This window comes from Triticum aestivum, chromosome 3D (assembly GCF_018294505.1).
Source record: "Triticum aestivum cultivar Chinese Spring chromosome 3D, IWGSC CS RefSeq v2.1, whole genome shotgun sequence".
NCBI classification, from domain to species: domain Eukaryota; kingdom Viridiplantae; phylum Streptophyta; class Magnoliopsida; order Poales; family Poaceae; genus Triticum; species Triticum aestivum.
Window position 1 is genome coordinate 570,439,204 of NC_057802.1, and position 15,115 is coordinate 570,454,318.

The 15,115-nt window shown below is 48.3% G+C and overlaps 1 pseudogene; it reads left to right on the forward strand.

Annotated features, from left to right (window-relative positions):
* The window catches only part of LOC123076544 (putative serpin-Z8), a 62,494-nt pseudogene that overhangs the window by 36,620 nt on the left and 10,759 nt on the right, over positions 1–15,115 (forward strand).

Here is a 15,115-nt window from a genome sequence, read left to right on the forward strand (position 1 = left end):
CGGGCAAGTAACATACCGATAGACAAAGGGAGTTGTATATGGGATTGATTGAATCATCGACATCGTGGTTCATCCGATGAGATCATCGAGGAGCATGTGGGAGCCAACATGGGTATCCAGATCCCGCTGTTGGTTATTGACCGGAGAGTCGTCTCGGTCATGTCTGCGTGTCTTCCGAACCCGTAGGGTCTACACACTTAAGGTTCGGTGACGCTAGGGTTGTAAAGATATTAGTATGCGGTAACTCGAAAGTTGTTCGGAGTCCCGGATGAGATCCCGGACGTCACGAGGAGTTCCGGAATGGACCGGAGGTAAATATTTATATATGGGAAGTCCTATTTTGGTCGCCGAAAAAGTTTCGCGCGTTATCGGTATTGTACCGGGAGTGCCAAAAGGGGTCCGGGGGTCCACCAAGGGGGTCCACCAGCCCCGGGGGCCACATGGGCTGTAGGGGTGTGCGCCTTGGCCTATATGGGCCAAGGCACCAGCCCCAAGAGGCCCATGCGCCAAGAGATAAGGGAAAGGGAAAGTAACATACCGATAGACAAAGGGAATTGTATACGGGATTGATTGAATCATCGACATCATGGTTCATCCGATGAGATCATCAAGGAGAATGTGGGAGCCAACATGGGTATCCAGATCCCGCTGTTGGTTATTGACCGGAGAGTCGTCTCGGTCATGTCTGCGTGTCTCTTGAACCCGTAGGGTCTACACACTTAAGGTTTGGTGACGCTAGGGTTGTAAAGATATTAGTATGCGGTAACTCGAAAGTTGTTTGGAGTCCTGGATGAGATCCCGGACGTCACGAGGAGTTCCGGAATGGTCCGGAGGTAAATATTTATATATGGGAAGTCTTATTTTGGTCGCCGGAAAAGTTTCGCGCATTATCGGTATTGTACCGGGAGTGCCGAAAGGGGTCCGGGGGTCCACCAGCCCCGGGGGCCACATGGGCTGTAGGGGTGTGCGCCTTGGCCTATATGGTCCAAGGCACCAGCCCCAAGAGGCCCATGCGCCAAGAGATAAGGGAAAGGGAGAGTCCTAAAGGGGGAAGGCACCTCCTAGGTGCCTTGGGGAGGATGGACTCCTCCCTGGCCGCACCCTTCCTTGGAGGAAGGGCCAAGGCTGCGCCCCCCTTCTCCCTTGCCCCTATATATATGTGGGGAGGGGGAGGGCAGCAATACTCTAAGCCCTGGCGCCTCCCTCTCCCTCCCGTGACACATCTCCCTCCTCCCGCAGCGCTTGGCGAAGCCCTGTTGGTATCCCGCTACTTCCACCACCACGTCGTCGTGCTGCTGGATCTCCATCAACCTTTCCTCCCCACTTGCTGGATCAAGAAGGAGGAGACGTCGCTGCTCCGTACGTGTGTTGAACGCGGAGGTGCCGTCCGTTCGGCGCTAGGATCATCAGTGATTTGGATCACGACGAGTACGACTCCATCAACCCCATTCTCTTGAACGCTTCCGCTCGCGATCTACAAGGGTATGTAGATGCACTCCTCTCTCTCGTTGCTAGATGACTCCATAGATTGATCTTGGTGATGCGTAGAAAATTTTGAATTTTCTACGTTCCCCAACACGAGGGACGGCGGCGGAGACTGGCGGCGGGGCTGGATCCGGACGGTGGCGCGGGGAGACGGGCCGGGAGGGCCCGATCCGGGCTCTTCGGGCCGCGGCAGCGGGAACGGCGGGGGTGGACACGTGTCGGCACGGGATTCGCTGCGGCGGGCGGCGCGGACGTGTCCGGCGGGATTGGACATGTCCGGCGGCGCGGGGGAGCGTGCTAGGGTTTGGACTGCGAGAAATCTCGGGGGAGAGGCATATTTATAGATAGAGGGAGCTAGCAGACTCCAAATGGGGAGCGGTTTTCGCCCACACGATCGTGATCGAACGACCGAGAGCATGGAGGGGGTTTGGATGGACTAGTTCGCTGTGGTGGAGGGGTGCTGGGTTGCAAAGAGAGAGGGGTTTCGGGCTACGCGGTTAACCGTTGGGGCATCAAACGACCTCCAAATGGAACGAAATTTGACGGGCGGTCTACCGGTACTATACCAAGGCCACTCGGCAAATATCGGCCCATTCCGAGAACGTTTTTCTCCCGCTCATGAAACAGGGGCTGAGAGGGGCGACGGGCGCGTGCGAGAGTGTCGGATCGCGAAACGGACAACGGGGAAAAGGACCGGATGCAAGTTTTGAAAGACATGCAAATGAAATGCAGATGATGACATGGAAAAATGCAACACGCAAGCAAATGACATGGCAACAACGACGAATAACTGGAAGACACCTGGCGCATCGGATCCGGGGCGTTACAGTTATGCGCTATCTGAAAGGTACTATGAACTATGTGAAGGAAATATGCCCTAGAGGCAATAATAAAGTTATTATTTATTTCCTTATATCATGATAAATGTTTGTTATTCATGCTAGAATTGTATTAACCGGAAACATAATACATGTGTGAATACATAGAGAAACAGAGTGTCACTAGTATGCCTCTACTTGACTAGCTCGTTAATCAAAGATGGTTATGTTTCCTAGCCATAGATATAAGTTGTCATTTGATTAACGAGATCACCTCATTAGGAGAATGACGTGATTGACTTGACCCATTGCGTTAGCTTAGCACCCGATCGTTTAGTATGTTGCTATTGCTTTCTTCATGACTTATACATGTTCCTCTGACTATGAGATTATGCAACTCCCGTTTACCGGAGGAACACTTTGTGTGCTACCAAACGTCACAACGTAAATGGGTGATTATAAAGGTGCTCTACAGGTGTCTCCAAAGGTACTTGTTGGGTTGGCGTATTTCGAGATTAGGATTTGTCACTCCGATTGTCGGAGAGGTATCTCTGGGCCCACTCGGTAATGCACATCACTATAAGCCTTGCAAGCATTGTGACTAATAAGTTAGTTGCGGGATGATGTGTTACGGAACGAGTAAAGAGACTTGCCGGTAACGAGATTGAACTAGGTATCGAGATACCGACGATCGAATCTCGGGCAAGTAACATACTGATGACAAAGGGAACAACGTATGTTGTTATGCGGTCTGACCGATAAAGATCTTCGTACAATATGTGGGAGCCAATATGGGCATCCAGGTCCCGCTATTGGTTATTGACCGGAGACGTGTCTCGGTCATGTCTACATAGTTCTCGAACCCGTAGGGTCCACACGCTTAAAGTTACGATACAGTTTTATTATGAGTTTATGTATGTTGATGTACCGAAGGAGTTCGGAGTCCCGGATGAGATCGGGGACATGACGAGGAGTCTCGAAATGGTCGAGACGTAAAGATCGATATATTGGACGACTATATTCGGACTTCGGAAAGGTTCCGAGTGATTCAGGTTTTTTTCGGAGTACCGGAGAGTTACGGGAATACGTATTGGGCCTTATTGGGCCATACGGGAAAGAAGAAAAAGGGCCTTAAGGGTGGCCGCACCCCTCCCCTTGGTCTGGTCCGAATTGGACTAGGGAAGGGGGGCGCCCCCTTCCTTCCTTCTCTTTTTCCCTTCCTCTTTTCCTATCCCATATGGGAGGTGGAATCCTACTAGGACTAGGGAGTCCTAGTAGGACTCCACACTTGGTGCGCCCCTCCTAGGGCCGGCCTCCTCCTCCCTTGCTCCTTTATATACGGGGGCAGGGGGGCACCCCAGAGACACAACAATTGATCCTTGAGATCTTTTAGCCGTGTGCGGTGCCCCCCTCCACCAAATTACACCTCGATAATATCATTGCGGAGCTTAGGCGAAGCCCTGCGTCGGTAGAACATCATCATCGTCACCACGCCGTCGTGCTGACGAAACTCTCCGTCAACACTCGGCTGGATCGGAGTTCGAGGGACGTCATCGAGCTGAACGTGTGTAGAACTCGGAGGTGCCGTGCGTTCGGTACTTGATCGGTCGGATCATGAAGACGTACGACTACATCAACCGCGTTGTGATAACGCTTCTGCTGTCGGTCTACGAGGGTACGTGGACAACACTCTCCCCTCTCGTTGCTATGCATCACCATGATCTTGCGTGTGCATAGGAAATTTTTTGAAATTACTACGTTCCCTAACAGTGGCATCCGAGCCTGGTTTTATGCGTTGATGCTATGCACGAGTAGAACACAAGTGAGTTGTGGGCGATATAAGTCATACTGCTTACCAGCATGTCATACTTTGGTTCAGCGGTACTGTGAGATGAAGCGGCCTGGACCGACATTACGCGTACGCTTACGCGAGACTGGTTTCACCATTCGGAGCACTCGTTGCTTAAAGGTGACTGGCGGGTGTCTGTCTCTCTCACTTTAGTTGAACCGAGTGTGGCTACGCCCGGTCCTTGCGAAGGTTAAAACAGCACCAACTTGACAAACTATCGTTGTGGTTTTGATGCGTAGGTAAGAACGGTTCTTGCTAAGCCCGTAACAGCCACGTAAAACTTGCAACAACAAAGTAGAGGACGTCTAACTTGTTTTTGCAGGGCATGTTGTGATGTGATATGGTCAAGACATGATGTGATATAATGTGTTGTATGAGATGATCATGTTTTGTATCGAGTTATCGGCAACTGGCAGGAGCCATATGGTTGTCGCTTTATTGTATGAGATGCAATCGCCATGTAATAGTTTTACTTTATCACTAAGCGGTAGCGATAGTCGTAAAAGCAATAAGTTGGCGAGACGACAATGATGCTACGATGGAGATCAAGGTGTCGCGCCGGTGACGATGGTGATCATGACGGTGCTTCGGAGATGGAGATCACAAGCACGGTGCTTCGGAGATGGAGATCACAAGCAGAAGATGATGATGGCCATATCATATCACTTATATTGATTGCATGTGATGTTAATGCTTTATGCATCTTATCTTGCTTTGATTGACGGTAGCATTATAAGATGATCTCTCACTAAAATTTCAAGATAAAAGTGTTCTCCCTGAGTATGCACCGTTGCAAAAGTTCTTCGTGCTGAGACACCACGTGTTAATCGGGTGTGATAGGCTCTACGTTCAAATACAACGGGTGCAAAACAGTTGCACACGCGGAATACTCAGGTTAAACTTGACGAGCCTAGCATATACAGATATGGCCTCGGAACACAGAGACCGAAAGGTCGAGCGTGAATCATATAGTAGATATGATCAACATAGTGATGTTCACCATTGAAACTACTCCATCTCACGTGTTAATCGGACATGGTTTAGTTGCTTTGGATCACATAATCACTTAGATGATTAGAGAGATGTCTATCTAAGTGGGAGTTCTTAAGTAATATGATTAATTGAACTTAAATTTATCATGAACTTAGTCCTGATAGTATTTTGCAAATTATGTTGTAGATCAATAGCTCGCGTTGTTGCTTCCCTGTGTTTATTTTTTGTTCCTAGAGAAAAAATTATGTTGAAAGATGTTAGTAGCAAAGATGCGGATTGGATCCGTGATCTGAGGATTATCCTCATTGCTGCACAGAAAAATTATGTCCTTGATGCACCGCTAGGTGACAGACCTATTGCAGGAGCAGATGTAGACGTTATCAACGTTTGGCTAGCTCAATATGATGACTACTTGATAGTTTAGTGCACCATGCTTAACGGCTTAGAATCGGGACTTCAAAGACGTTTTGAACGTCATGGACCATATGAGATGTTCCAGGAGTTGAAGTTAATATTTCAAGCAAATACCCGAGTTGAGAGATATGAAATCTCCAACAAGTTCTATAGCAAAAAGATGGAGGAGAATCGCTCAACTAGTGAGCATGTGCTCAGATTGTCTGGGTACTACAATCGCTTGAATCAAGTGGGAGTTTATCTTCCAGATAAAATAGTGATTGACAGAATTCTCTAGTCACCGTCACCAAGTTAGTAGAACTTCGTGATGAACTATGGTATGCAAGGGATGACGAAAGTAATTCCCGAGCTCTTCGTGATGCTGAAATCGACGAAGGTAGAAATCAAGAAAAACATCAAGTGTTGATGGTTAACGAGACCACTTCAAGTGTTGATGGTTGACGAGACCGCTAGTTTCAAGAAAAGGGCAAAGGAAAAAAGGGGAACTTCAAAAAGAACGGCAAGCAAGTTGCTGCTCAAGTGAAGAAGCCTAAGTCTGGTCCTAAGCCTGAGACTAAGTGCTTCTACTGCAAAGGGACTGGTCACTGGAAGCGGAACTACCCCAACTATTTGGTGGATAAGAAGGATGGCAAAGTGAACAAAGGTATATTTGATATACAGATTATTTATGTGTACTTTACTAGTGTTTATAGCAATCCCTCGGTAATTGATACTGGTTCAGTTGCTAAGAGTAGTAACTCGAAACGGGAGTTGCAGAATAAACAGAGACTAGTAAAAGTGAACAAAGGTATATTTGATATACAGATTATTGATGTGTACTTTACTAGTGTTTATAGCAACCCCTCGGTAATTGATACTGGTTCAGTTGCTAAAGAGTAGTAACTCGAAAACGGGAGTTGCAGAATAAACAGAGACTAGTAAAAGGCGAGGTGACGATGTGTGTTGGAAGTAGTTCCAAGATTTATATGATCATCATCGCACACTCCCTGTACTTTCGGGATTAGTGTTGAAACTAAATAAGTGTTATTTGGTGTTTGCGTTGAGCATGAATATGATCTGATCATGTTTATTGCAATACGGTTATTCATTTAAGTTAGAGAACAATTGTTGTTCTGTTTACATGAATAAAACCTTTATGATCATACACACCAATGAAAATGGTTTGTTGGATCTCGATCGTAGTGATACACATATTCATAATATTGAAGCCAAAAGATGCAAAGTTAATAATGATAGTGCAACTTATTTGTGGTACTGCCGTTTAGGTCATATTGGTGTAAAGCGCATGAAGAAACTCCATACTGATGGGATTTTGGAATCACTTGATTATGAATCACTTGATGCTTGTGAACCGAGCCTCATGGGCAAGATGACTAAAACGCCGTTCTCCGGAACTGTGGAGAGAGCAACAGATTTGTTGGAAATCATACATACAGATGTATGTGGCCCGATGAATATTGAGGATCATAACAGGTATCATTATTTTCTGACCTTCACAGATGATTTGAGCAGATATGGGTATATCTACTTAATGAAACAGAAGTCTGAAACATTTGAAAAGTTCATATAATTTCAGAGTGAAGCGGAAAATCATCGTAACAAGAAAATAAAGTTTCTACGATCTGATCGTGGAGAAGAGTATTTGAGTTACGAGTTTGGCCTTCAGTTAAAACAATGTGAAATTGTTTCACTACTCACGCCACCTGGAACACCACAGCATAATGGTGTGTCCGAACGTCATAAACGTACTTTCTTGGATATAGTGCAATCTATGATGTCTCTTACCAATTTACCACTATCGTTTTGGGTTATGCATTAGAGACAGCTACATTCACGTTAAATAGGGCACCATCAAAATCCGTTGAGACGACGCCTTATGAACTGTGGTTTGGCAAGAAACCAAAGTTGTCGTTTCTTAAAATTTTGGGGTTGCGATGCTTACGTGAAAAAATTTCATCCTAATAAGCTCAAACCCAAATCGGAGAAATGTGTCTTCATAGGATACCCAAAGGAGACAGTTGGGTACACCTTCTATCACAGATCCGAAGGCAAGACATTCGTTGCTAAGTATGGATCCTTTCTAGAGAAGGAGTTTCTCTCGAAAGATGTGAGTGGGAGGAAAGTAGAACTTGATGAGGTAACTGTACCTGCTCCCTTATTGGATCACAGAAATCTCTTCCTGTGACTTCTACACCAATTAGTGAGGAAGTTAATGATGATGATCATGTAACTTCAGATCAAGTTACTACCAAACCTCGTAGGTAAACCAGAGTAAGATCCGCACCAGAGTGGTACGGTAATCCTGTTCTGGAGGTTATGTTACTAGACCATGACGAACCTACGAACTATGAAGAAGCGATGGTGAGCCCAGATTCCGCAAAATGGCTTGAGGCCATGAAATCTGAGATGAGATCCATGTATGAGAACAAAGTGTGGACTTTGGTTGACTTGCCTGATGATCGGCAAGCAATTGAAAATAAATGGATTGTCAAGACGAAGACGGACGCTGATAGTAGTATCACTATCTACAAAGCTAGAATTGTCGCAAAAAGGTTTTCGACAAGTTCAAGATGTTGACTACGATGAGAGTTTCTCACTCGTATCTATGCTTAAGTCTGTCCGAATCATGTTAGCAATTGCCGCATTTTATGAAATCTGGCAAAGGGATAAACAAAACTGCATTCCTTGATGGATTTATTAAAGAAGAGTTGTATATGATACAACCAGAAGGTTTTGTCAATCCTAAAGGTGCTAACAAAATATGCAAGCTCCAGCGATCCATCAATGGACTGGTGCAAGCATCTCGGAGTTGGAATATACGCTTTGATAAGTTGATCAAAGCATATAGTTGTATACAGACTTGCGGTGAAGCCTGTATTTACAAGAAAGTGAGTGGGAGCACTACAGCATTTCTGATAAGTATATGTGAATGACATATTGTTGATCGGAAATAATGTAGAATTATTCTACAAAGCATAAAGGAGTGTTTGAAAGGAGTTTTTCAAAGATAGACCTCGATGAAGCTGCTTACATATTGAGCATCAAGATCTATAGAGATATATGAAGACGCTTGATAAGTTTTTCAATGAGTACATACCTTAACAAGATTTTGAAGTAGTTCAAAATAGAACAGTCAAAGAAAAGAGTTCTTGCCTGTGTTACAAGGTGTGAAATTGAGTAAAGACTCAAAGCCCGACCACGACAAAAGATAGAAAGAGAATGAAAGTCATTCCCTATGCCTTGGCCATAGGTTCTATAAAGTATGCCATGCTGTGTACCAGATCTATTGTATACCCTACACTGATTTTGGCAAGGGAGTACAATAGTGATCTAGGAGTAGATCACTGGACAGCGGTCAAAATTATCCTTACTGGAATAAGGATATGTTTCTCGATTATGGAAATGACAAAAGGCTCGTCGTAAAAGGTTACATCGATGCAAGTTTTGACACTAATCTAGATGACTCTAAGTCTCGGTCTAGATACATATTGAAAGTGGGAGCAATTAGCTAGAGTAGCTCCATGCAGAGCATTGTAGACATAGAAATTTGCAAAATACTTACGGATCTGAATGTGACAGACCCGTTGACTAAAATTATCTCACAAGCAAAACATGATCACACCTTAGTACTCTTTGGGTGTTAATCACATAGCGATGTGAACTAGATTACTGACTCTAGTAAACCCTTTGGGTGATGGTCACATGACGATGTGAACCATGGGTGTTAATCACATGGTGATGTGAACTATTCATGTTAAATCACATGGCGATGTGAACTAGATTATTGACTCTAGTGCAAGTGGGAGACTGAAGGAAATATGACCTAGAGGCAATAATAAAGTTATTATTTATTTCCTTATATCATGATAAATGTTTATTATTCATGCTGGAATTGTATTAACCGGAAACATAATACGTGTGTGAATACATAGACAAACAGAGTGTCACTAGTATGCCTCTACTTGACTAGCTCGTTAATGAAAGATGGTTATGTTTCCTAGCCATAGACATAAGTTGTCATTTGATTAACGAGATCACCTCATTATAAGCCTTGCAAGCATTGTGACTAATAAGTTAGTTGCGGGATGATGTGTTACGGAACGAGTAAAGAGACTTGCCGGTAACGAGATTGAACTAGGTATCGAGATACCGACGATCGAATCTCGGGCAAGTAACATACTGATGACAAAGGGAACAACGTATGTTGTTATGCGGTCTGACCGATAAAGATCTTCGTAGAATATGTGGGAGCCAATATGGGCATCCAGGTCCCGCTATTGGTTATTGACCGGAGACGTGTCTCGGTCATGTCTACATAGTTCTCGAACCCGTAGGGTCCGCACGCTTAAAGTTACGATACAGTTTTATTATGAGTTTATGTATGTTGATGTACCGAAGGAGTTCGGAGTCCCGGATGAGATCGGGGACATGACGAGGAGTCTCGAAATGGTCGAGACGTAAAGATCGATATATTGGACGACTATATTCGGACTTCGGAAAGGTTCCGAGTGATTCGGGTATTTTTCGGAGTACCGGAGAGTTACGGGAATACGTATTGGGCCTTATTGGGCCATACGGGAAAGAAGAAAAAGGGCCTCAAGGGTGGCCGCACCCCTCCCCTTGGTCTGGTCCGAATTGGACTAGGGAAGGGGGGCGCCCCCTTCCTTCCTTCTCTTTTTCCCTTCCTCTTTTCCTATTCCATATGGGAGGTGGAATCCTACTAGGACTAGGGAGTCCTAGTAGGACTCCACACTTGGTGCGCCCCCTCCTAGGGCCGGCCTCCTCCTCCCTTGCTCCTTTATATACGGGGGCAGGGGGCACCCCAGAGACACAACAATTGATCCTTGAGATCTTTTAGCCGTGTGCGGTGCCCCCCTCCACCAAATTACACCTCGATAATATCATTGCGGAGCTTAGGCGAAGCCCTGCGTCGGTAGAACATCATCATCGTCACCACGCCGTCGTGCTGACGAAACTCTCCGTCAACACTCGGCTGGATCGGAGTTCGAGGACGTCATCGAGCTGAACGTGTGTAGAACTCGGAGGTGCCGTGCGTTCGGTACTTGATCGGTCGGATCGTGAAGACGTACGACTACATCAACCGTGTTGTGATAACGCTTCCGCTGTGGGTCTACGAGGGTACGTGGACAACACTCTCCCCTCTCGTTGCTATGCATCACCATGATCTTGCGTGTGCGTAGGAAATTTTTTGAAATTACTACGTTCCCCAACACTATGGACTTCACTATATCGGATACTCGTTGCTACTTGAAGGGTATAGTGATGCGAATTGGATCTCTGATACTGATGAGATGAAGGCCACAACTGGGTATATGTTTACTCTTGGAGGTGGTGCTGTTTCCTGGAAGTCTTGCAAGCAAACTATCTTAACAAGATCGACAATGGAAGCAGAATTAACAGCATTAGACACATCGGGTGGCGAAGCAGAATGGTTTGGAGATCTGTTGATGGACTTGCCAGTGGTTGAGAAGCCGGTTCCGGCCAGCCTTATGAACTGCAACAATCAAACAGTTATTGTCAAGGTGAAGAGTTCAAAGGACAACATGAAGTCCAACAAACACATAAGAATGAGATTGAAAGCTGTCAGAAAATTGAGAAACTCTGGAGTGATAGCGTTGGATTATATCCAAACAGCTAAGAATCTGGCAGATCCCTTCACTAAAGGGCTATCACGTGTTGTGATAGATAGCGCATCAAGGGAGATGGGTATGAGACCCACATGAGTTGCCATGGTAGTAACCCAACCTATGTGATCGGAGATCCTGTGAAGTAGGACCTGGGAAAACAAGCCAGCGGTGAACTGAGGAGAGTAACTTTGCTAACCCACTCCGTTGGAGATGCAATACTCTGGGAAACTGTATGGAAGGATGACTACTGTCTTAATGTGTTCCAAGGCTTATATGTATAAGCAAGATGCTATCCTATAGAGCGATCTTTGGAGGAACACACCTATATGAGTCCGACTGCTGGTCACAATCTATGAGATTGGGGTGATCTCTAGCAAGCTCATGAACAGGCCAGGAGTGTGACTAATATGCTCCTCCCGAGGGGTCGGCCTTCGGCAGCCTCGTATCAGTGAGACTTGTGGTGAAACTTCTTGACGCCAAACTGAGAAGTCAAGGCATAGTCCATTGTTCAGTTGTGAAGGAGTGTAACTACTTGGTCTAGGTGGAGCTCAACCTTAATCGGTCTCCACTGAGATGCTGGTATATCAAAACAGCGTTTGGAACAAAGGACAAGTGGGCCCCTGAGATCTGGTGGAGGATTGTTGAAATATGAGATGGGCCTAGAGCCCATATGACAATTTCAGATTTAATCTCTAAGGGCCCATGGAGGGTGGCATGACAAGGTGGTGGGAAGTTTAGTCCCACCCCGGAAATGGAAGGAGAGTTGGAGTGCTTTATAAGGGATTCTCTCCGTCATGCTATTGAAGCTTGAGAAGGAAAGAAGCCCTCGCGCACTCCTCCTCCTCCACTCGCCTCGCCACGACGCGCCGCGGGTTGCGGGATTGAGCCGAGCCGAGCTCACTCCTATGCGCTTCTTTTTGCCGGTCAGGAACGGAGAGTCTTTGACAGGTAGGGCCACGATCTGAGACGTCGGGTCATGGGCTACCGACTTGGACGTGGGTTCAGCCCACGTCTCTCCATGCGCGGCCGCACATATATATGTGGGGCGCTGCCAACCCTAGCCGCCGCGAAAACAGAACGCATCTCCATCTCCGCCTCCACGCCCACGTTGTTCCTCTGCTGCTGCTGCCGCCGGCGACTCCGTCCCGTTCACCGTGTACACGGTTGACGGGAGAGCAGGCCCCCGAAACCCCGCCTCTCCGGATCCTGTACGGGAGAGGGGCGGTTAGGTTTTTGGATAGCGACTACGCGATTGCTCGCTTCTGTTCATCTACGTCCGCATCACCTTCCTCATCACCATGTTGACCGCGCCGCTGCTGAGAAGGCCGAGGCCGACAAGAAGGCTGCTGAGGATGCCGCGGCTGCTGCCACTGCCACCGCCGCCGCGTGGCCGATTGGAGGGTATACATCGTTTATCCCTCTCGTGTTTCTTTCTGTTGTAGCAGTACTAGCAATATGCGTAGATGTTTCTACTATGCGCGTAATACATGCTCTGTTAGATCGTAATCAATGTGTTATCAATGCTGTCCATGTCATGCTCATGATTCATTCATATGGATTAATTTAATCAAAAAACTGCCTATTTCCTTATCAGTGAGGATATCAACCATACCGGCCGTGGACGGCAGGCACACAGTACTCCATGTGCATCTTCCTGCCTGACGCGTACGACGGCCTGCGGAGCCTCGTCGACCAGATAACCTCCCGTCCGGGCTTCGTGCATGATCACCTGCCAGCGATCCCCGTCAAGGTCGGTGACTTCGGGGTTCCCAAGTTCAAACTTGATTTCACGAGCAAAATGGTCGAGATCCTCGAACAGCTTGGGCTTGTTCTGCCGTTCGGCATGGGTTCTGACCTGTCAGACATGGTGGAGGACGACGGCACCGGCTTGCCTTTGGTGGTTCGTGACGTCATCCATAAGGCTGTCATCGAGCTCAACGAGGAAGGGACGGAAGCCGCAGCTCTCACCATGATGATTGCGGCTCCTGGAGCTGCTCCCATGGCAATGCCGGAGCCGAGGGTGTATTTCATAGTCGAGGAGGCGTCCGGCGCGATCATGTTTGCAGGGCATGTCGTCGACCCTAGCAATGGCAGCGGCCCTGCCCCTGTGCGGACTGGGAAACGGAAACATGAGGGTGCACTTATTAACGAGGAGCGGCTACCTGCTAGAAGATTCGAGTTGTTGCCGGTGACCAGAAACCCGCCGGTGCAGTTCGACACAATAGGCATGATTGGCTCCAGTGGCCAGGCAATGCTCGCCGCCAGGCTCACGAGGCCCCTCACCGAGGGGAGCACAGACGGCAATCTAGTCTTCTCGCCGCTGTCCATCTACGCCGCTCTCGTGCTCCTGGCCGCCGGCGCCCGGGACGCCACACTGGAGGAGATACTCCGCATCCTAGGAGCGAGGACGCGCAGCGAGCTCGAGAACTTCGTGTCGCGCTTGGCAGCCGACGCGCTCCAGGATAGGTCCACCTCGGGCGGTCCCCGCATGGCGTTCGTGTGCGGCGTGTGGAGCAACCTGACGCGGCCACTGAAGCCGGCCTTCCGTGAGGCTGTGGTGGGCACGTACAAGGCAGAGGCTAGCACCGTCGACTTCCACGGCGCGCCGGAGGAACCTTATCGACTTGGTCCTCCCAGAGGGCTCGATACACCGAACGACCCAGGTCGTGCTCGGCAACGCCATGTACTTCAAGGGCACGTGGGAGGACCAGCCGTTTGACATGAGACACACCACGCACAAGCCCTTCCACCGGCTGGACCACACTACCAGAAAAACTTCGTTTGTCGACGGCCAAATCTATGCCGATGGCACCCGTCGGCATAAATGCCGCTATGCCGACGGCCAAGGGCAGGCCTTGGCGTAGAAAAGCCGTCGGCATAAATACATATATGCCGACGGGGCCGTCGGCATATACAAGGCCGTCGGGACCGCTCGAGGTACGCCTACGGGCCCGTCGGCATAGGAGCGGCCGTCGGCATAGCCCTTGCCGTCAGCGCTGACCGTTTGACGACGTTGAGCCTACGCCGACGGGTGGTAACGGCGGCCGTCGGCATACCCGTGCCAGCCCTATGCCGACGTCGGCATAGACCTGGCCCATACCCCTCTGCCACGTCATCGATCCGTGGGACTGCACCTCCGTGTGTGCACAGATATGCCGACGGCTAGGCCGTCGGCATACATTTTGTTAGTTTTATTTTAAATTTCGCTTTATACTACCTATGGCAAATATATGCCTACGGTATAGCCGTCGGCATAGGCCCCTCTGCCACGTCATCGATCCGTGCGCCATGCCACGTCAACGATCCGTGGGACTGCACCTCCGTGTGTGCACAAGTATGCCGACGGCCTCGCCGTCGGCATACAATTTTTTTATTTTTACTTTATTTTCTCATTTTTACTTTATTTTAGTTTTTGTTTTTGCATAAGATAGTTATGCCTTATCTAAAAAAACATACCCTGATTGTATATCGATTGCCCCCCGTTACGAACGTCGCTATCGCCGTGTCACGGAGGGGGGAAACGGTCGACACGGAGGGAATTCTAGTTGGTGGGGGGATTCGGGGTGTAGCTATGTCACCGAAACATCGCACGGGTCCCGATGCATATGTGAAAGTGTTCAGGCATGCGTAGACGCCCGTCTTGGGGCTCCGCGGTGTGCCCCCCTGCACGCAAGGCAGTGCCGCCGTCACTTGGATGGGGGCACACCCCGGAGACGCGTGCCGCCTCTTCGGACATGCCACCACACCACCCCGCATGTATGAGGGCCCGGTGCGACGCTCGGGTGGCATTGCTACCCCCCAGGGCCCCCGTCCCGCCTAACCCTGTAGCGACCACGGGATCTAGCCCTTTGACTTTGCACGGACGGGCTTTGAGCAGTGGACCTATCCACCCGGTTGTGGTAGGTCAG